This window comes from Oncorhynchus tshawytscha, linkage group LG30 (genome assembly GCF_018296145.1).
Source record: "Oncorhynchus tshawytscha isolate Ot180627B linkage group LG30, Otsh_v2.0, whole genome shotgun sequence".
NCBI lineage: Eukaryota > Metazoa > Chordata > Actinopteri > Salmoniformes > Salmonidae > Oncorhynchus > Oncorhynchus tshawytscha.
In genome coordinates this window covers 25,942,115-25,949,228 of record NC_056458.1, presented here as the reverse complement: position 1 = coordinate 25,949,228, position 7,114 = coordinate 25,942,115, and the positions used below count along the sequence as shown (strand labels likewise).

General features: G+C 47.2%; 1 pseudogene; it reads left to right on the top strand.

Annotated features, from left to right (window-relative positions):
• The first annotated feature begins 3,270 nt into the window (after positions 1-3,270).
• LOC112229104 lies at positions 3,271-6,551 on the top strand (annotated as a pseudogene).
• The last annotated feature ends 563 nt before the right edge of the window (positions 6,552-7,114 follow it).

The following is a 7,114-nucleotide window of genomic DNA, read 5'->3' as shown; positions in this document are numbered from 1 at the left end:
AGATCAGTAAGGAAATCCACTGACAGGTGCGACCATGGCCACTGTGGAACAGGTAAGGGGTGTAGGGGCAGGTGCCTAGGAGCCTTACACTGGGCGCACACCGAGCAGGAGGAAACATAAACCCTCACGTCCTTAGCCAAAGTGGGCCACCAGTACTTCCCACTCAGACAGCGCACCGTCTGACCGATGCCTGGATGACCAGAGGAGGGTTACGTGTGGGCCCAAGAGATCAGCCAGTCACGGACAGCAGACGGAACGTACAGACACCCAACGGGACACTGCAGTGAAGCGGGCTCTGCACGTAGCGCCTGCTCAACGTCCGCATCCAGCTCCCACACTACCGGCGCCACCAGGCAGGAGGCCGGGAGTATGGCAGTGGGATCCATGGGCCACTCCTCTGTGTCATACAGCCGGGACAGTGCGTCTGCCTTAGCGTTCTGGGAACCTGGTCTGTAAGAAAGGGTGAAAACAAAATGGGTGAAAAACATGGCCCACCTTGCCTGGCGAGGGTTCAGTCTCCTCGCCGCCCGGATGTACTCCAGATTGCGGTGGTCAGTCCAGATGAGAAAAGGGTGTTTAGCCCCATCAAGCCAATGTCTCCACGCCTTCAAAGCCTTGATGATAGCCAACAGCTCCCGGTACCCCACGTCATAGTTTTGCTCCACCGGTTTGAGCTTCCTCGAGAAGTAGGCACAGGGGAGGAGCTTTGGTGGCGTACCCGAGCTCTGAGAGAGCACGGATCCTATCCCAGCCTCGGACTCGTCCACTTCCACTATGAATGCCAAAGAGGGAACCGGATGGGCCAGCACAGGAGCTGTGGTAAACAGAGCCCTCAGGTAACCAAAAGCCCTGTCCGCCTCAGCCGACCACTGCCACTGCAAACGTACTGGTCCCCCCTTCAGCAGTGAGGTAATGGGAGCCGCTACCTGACCAAAACCCTGGATAAACCTCCATCAGTAATTGGCAAGCCCTAGAAACAGCTGCACCTCCTTTACCGTGGTGGGAGTCAGCCAATTATTCACGGCTGAAATGCGGTCACTCTCCATCTCGACCCCTGAGGTGGAAATGCGGTACCCTAGGAAGGAGACGGACTGTTGGAAGAACCTTGACGTACAGGTCATGCTCCAACAGACGACCAAGCACCCTGCGCACCAGGGACACATGCTCGGCGCTTGTAGCGGAGTATATCAGAATGTCATCAATATACACCACTACACCCTGCCCGTGCAGGTCACTGAAAATCTTGTCTACAAAGGCTTGGAAGACTGATGGAGCATTCATCAACCCGTACGGCATGACAAGGTACTCATAATGCCCTGAGATAGTACTAAAAGCCGTCTTCAACTCGTCTCCCTCCTGGATACGCACCAGGTTGTAAGCGCTCCTGAGATCTAGTTTGGTGGAGAAGCGCATCCCGTGCATTGACTCAATCGCTGTGGCTATGAGAGATAGCAGGTAACTGTACCTCACAGTGATCTGGTTTAGACCTCGTTAGTCAATACACGGGCGCAGACCTCCCTCCTTCTTCACAAAAAATAAACTTGAGGAGGCGGGTGAAGTGGAGGACCGAATTCACCCCTGACGCAGGGATTCGGAGACATATGTTTCCATAGCCGCTGTCTCTGCCTGTGACAGGGGATACATGTGACTCCTGGGAAGTGCGGCGTCTACCAGGAGATTTATCGCACAATCCCCTCGTCGATGGGGCGGTAATTGAGTCAAATCGGAATATTCAAGGGGGGATGCGCGCGGTGGACACCTGGTCTGGACTTTCCACCGTAGTAGCACCAACGGAAACCCCTAAACATGTCCCCGAGCACTCCCGCGACCACCCCGTGAGAGCCCTGAAACAGTGGGGTCATGATAGGCTAACCAGGGTAGGCCTAGCACCACGGGAAACGCAGGAGAGTCAATAAGAAAGAGACTGATTCTCTCCTTGTGATCCCCCTGCGTCACCATGCCCAGGGGAGCGGTGGCCTCCCTAATCAACCCTGAACCTAATGGTCGACTGTCTAAGGGGAAGGGCACAGCCACGGGAACAATGGGGATCTCTAAACTATGGGCGAACGATCTGTCTATAAAATTCCCAGCCGCGCCTGAATCGACGAGCGCCTTATGCTGGAAATGCGGGGAAAATTCAGGAAAAGTGACATACAAAAACATGTGTGCAACAGAGGGCTCTGGGTGAGAATGGTGCCGGCTCACCTGGGGTGACACCAGAGTGCCCTGCCTGCTGCCTCCATCGCCAGAGGAACCAACCCGGCACCGACCGGCAGTGTGACCTCCTCGTCCCCTGCCTCAGATGGTAGAGACGTTCACCCGCGGGTGAAATCCTCGAAATGGTCCAGCACCGCGTCTCCTTCTCCACTCACGGTGTTGGCCCCCTTCAGGGCTTTCCCTGAGAGGCACGAGACAAGGGCAGACACCCTCTCATGGCCCGAAGGAGCCGGGTGGACGGTTGCCAGGTAGAGATCTAGCTGCAATAGGAAACCCTGGCAGCGTGCAGCCATCCCATTGTACTCCCGGGGAAGGGCGTAACAAATCCCACTGGGACCGGGTGAAGTGAAGGTGAGTAGTGGAGGCCCTGGTTGTGCTGGTGGAGGCGCTGGAGGAACTCCCTGTCTCTCCCAGAGGTCCATGGTTTGGACGACGTGGTACATGGCGGCGCCGAGATGGTGGATCATTGGATGCGCTCCTCGACCCTTATACCAGGGGCACCTGCTGCTGCTGACTCCATATAGCGGTGTGGAATTCTGTAAAGGGGTAAGTAACTGGTGGCAGGGAAGTCAGACATGAACTAGGTAATAGCTGGAGCAGTTTAATTGCAAAACCAACGACATAAAGAAATAACCAACATGGGTACAAAAACCCGACATGCACCATTAAACATGTGCACAAGCACTTACAACAAACAATTCCATACAAAGACATGGGGGGAACAGAAGATTAAATACACAACAATTAATGGGGGAAATGAAAACAAAGTTTGCAGGAAAACAAGACAAAACAAATGGAAAATGAAAAGTGGATCGACGATGGCTAGAAGACCGGTGACGCCGACCGCCGAACGCCGCCTGAACAAGGAGAGGAACCGACTTCGGTAGATTTTCAATTACATTTACTTTGATGTCAGAGTGATTAGATAAACTAGAGTGCTGAGTATCAGGCAAGTTTGGTAGGCTACTAATGACAATCAGCAGCATCAGAGCTTGGAGAAGCCTAATTACAGTGACTAAATGGTCACGTGGAATTTGACTGCCTTCATGACTCATGACCGTCGATGTGGTGGTAATACGGTAACAGCAACAGCCCTACTTCGGAACAGAACGCCCGTCAAAGGAGTCATCTCAGGGGTGGCGACGGATGTTCAGGTTGAATACCTGAATATAATTCCTGGTGTGGTTGGTGCTCGGTGTCTGACACGCTGGGTGAATGGAGAAAAATAAGAAAGTCTGTCAGTCCTGTTATATTTTGGTAATGAACAGCTAGCTGTGCATGTGAAGCTTGGTTATGTAAAATATACTGTAAGAACTTTTTCCAAACTATGGCAGTGTAAAAATTGTTCCGGATTTGGACATGTTTCAAGTGTGTACAAATGGACAAAGAAACTGAAGAACGGTGTGTAGAATGACAATGGTGTTGCAATTGTGGTGGGGAACATGATCCCGAGTTCCTGGAGTGCCATGTAAGGGTGAAGAAGATTAAGGTGGCAAAAGTTAGAGAGGTCAATCGAATCTTCTATGCCGAGGCTATTAAAAGAGTTGAGAAAACAAGTGACCATTTTGAAGATATGGTAGTGGATGCACCACAGCCAGTAGTAAATGTTTTCTGCAAGTCAAAAGATTGGAGGTAGATTTTGTGGCATTCATTGCCACAGTTATAAACTGTACGGCTCAAGTGTCAAAGAACTAAAAGAAACTGGAAATTATTGTGGCTGAGGCAGAAAAGTTTTTGGGACTTCAGTAGGTGGCAACATGCACACTAAATTGTGCAAAAGCCAATATACCAATAGAAGAAGAAAACGACCACTGACAAAAAGAGCTTGTCTGTTCTTATGAGTTTTGATGTTGAGTCTTTGCCTGACAAAGTGATGTTAGGATATATAAGTTCTCCTGTACGAATACATTACGTTGTTACAGGTGTCAAGCTTATGGACATCTGGCAACAGTGTGCAGCAGGGTGGTTCCTATGTGTGAGAAGTGTGTAGAAGGGCATGAGACAAAGGAATGTGCAGCACTGGGGAAAGTAGTGGTATGTGTTAATCGTATGGGTGCCCATGGGGCTGGGGATCAGAAATGTCCCGTGCGAAAGAGGCAGGTTGAGGTTTTCAGGGTTAGAGTAGTGCAGAAGTTGTCATATGCTGAGGCAGTGAAGAAAGTAGAGGAAGATGGGTCAAGGGGGAGGGATCCTGAGAGGAGTGGTGTGAGTAGTAGATCTGTACCAGTACAGAGGGATAAACCAACAAGTGATGTATGTTTCAGTAAGATGGTATTTTTGGCATTTATAGCAAGGCTTATCACCAGTACTGCAGGGATGGAACATAAGTCGCAGAAAATAGAGGTATTTGGGTGTGCGAGATTTGACGTCAGAAGAGTTACAAGGTGTGTTAAGTGGTGGTGTCCCATACTTTCAGGCTGTTGGCCTGAAAGGACTAAATATATTTAAATAGTGGAGTATGTTGAATTCTTTTGAGTGTAGTGTATATATATACAGTTGAAGTTGGTAGGTTTACATACACCTTAACCAAATACATTTAAACTCAGTTTTTCAAAATTCCTAACATTTAATCCTAGTAAAAATTCCCTGTCTTAGGTCAGTTAGGATCACCACTTTATTTTAAGAAAGTGAAATATCAGATTAATAGTAGAGAGAAGGATTTATTTCAGCTATTATTTTTTTCATCACATTCCCAGTGGGTCAGAAGTTTACATACTGTAACGGATCTCGTCCTCCTCTGAGGAGGAGTAGCGAGAAGGATCGGAGGACCAAAACGCAGCGTGGTAAGTGTCCATAATGTTTAATAAAAACAACAGAACCCTGGAACAAAACAAAATAACGTGCATCAACGAAACAGTCCCGTGTGGCGACAAACACTGACACAGAAGACAAACACCTACAACCCAACAGTGAAACCCAGGCTACCTAAGTATGATTCTCAATCAGGGACAACAATTGACAGCTGCCTCTGATTGAGAACCATACTAGGCCGAACTCAAAAACCAACATAGAAAAACAAACATAGACTGCCCACCCAACTCACGCCCTGACCATACTAAAACAAAGAATAAAATAACAGAACTATGGTCAGAACATGACACATACACTCAATTAGTATTTGGTAGCATTTAAATTGTTTAACTTGGGTCAAATATTTTGGAAAGCCTTCCTCACGCTTCCCACAATAAGTTGGTGAATTTTGGCCCATTCCCCCTGACAGAGCTGGTGTAACTGAGGCAGGTTTGTAGGAATCCTTGCTCGCACACGCCTAACAAATATATATTGATAATAATATAGTCATATGTGACGATACTAGCTAGCCTAGTTGTTTCCTAGGTCAGGAAGATGTCCATCTAGAAATGGCTTGTGTGACATGTTTTGGAATATTTTGTGCAACAACAGTTATTAACGTTAGTTCGCTAAAGCAGCAGTAATGTTTGGTCAGTTGTTTTATTGCCATACACCTAAGGTTAACTATAAAAAGGTATTATTGTTGACATTAACATTATCCAACCAGATCATAACGTCTGAGAACACATTCATATTTAGCAACAACACATTGTTAACAGAGGGAAGGAGAGAATGAGCAGGTGTAAATGCATTGTAGATTGTTTCATTTTGGGTGAATTTTTACGGGTAGGCTACACTAACATCCAGAGCACATTTCCAATGTGGTCCTTGAAGGAATAGACAGACAGCAGTATTAACCAATATACATACAGAGTAGAGCTATCCGAATGTAAACAGAATATTCTGCCTTTTTTCTAGAGGAAGCAATGTCTCCCTCCTCCCTCAAGCTGTACGAGGCACAGTTCTTTGGCTTCACCCCTCAGACCTGCATGGTGAGGGTATACAGCGCCTTTCAGGACTTCCTGAACGAATTACTGCTCGTTGTAGAAGCGGTGTTCGTGAGAAAACTAAGCGGGACTGAGCCCAATGGAGAGCAACTATGTTCAAGGGCAAGAGAATGCTCCCAAAAGTTGCAGATATTCCTTCAGGAACGCTTCAAACGTCTGACTTGTCTCATGGAAACTGTTTTAGTCAACAATGTCCTCTCAGTCCCGCCTAATGTGTTGTTACCTGATGACCAGCCACACAAAAAGTACTTTCAACGTTTAGAGGAGGTTCTTAATCTGGAGTCTTCCCTGGCGGAGCTGCAACTGGTGTACCAGGCAGAGGTGTGTGGCAGGCAGGCCTTGCTGGCTGAACTGGAGGAGTAAAGAGAGGTCCAAGAGCAGCTGGATGGAATCCTGAGGTGGATTGTAGAACTACAGGCAGCATGGATGCAGGAGGGAATGGCCAGCTTCCACGACAGCTTCCATGTGATGATGTAATCAGTCAAGAAAATGCAGGCTGTCATTGGAGAGGTCAATAAGAAAAGGACTGGATGAGGACTCGTCAGCGGGATGGACCCACATGGTGTAAAATACTCAGTGTTTGTTTGAGAAGGGTATGTCACAGGTGTAATTACATTCTGACTTGGAATAGCTCCCCCTGTTCAACATAAGATACAAATAGAATTCTATGCCTTTGAATGTATGAACAATTATACAATTCGTCAGACCCAAGTATTATCGGCAAGAATGTGAGCACTTTTTAAACAAAAAAAAATCATCTTTGTTTTGATGTATTTCCTTTTTGATGGCTTTCTATACATTGTAAATATATTATCCACAACATTTGAATAGTAACAGAGGCTCAAGCTGTTAGTAGTTTTTGAATCTCCCAGTCTTAAAGAGGAAGTTCACCCATATTTACATGGGGCCATATTTTCACTCTTTCTGTGCTTGTAGTTGATCCCCCAAACTGTAAAAAAACAACAAAAAAAACAAGCTTTGTTAGTCATCACTTGCCATAGACTACATTGCATTATGAAACACTCAACTAACTCATTTCA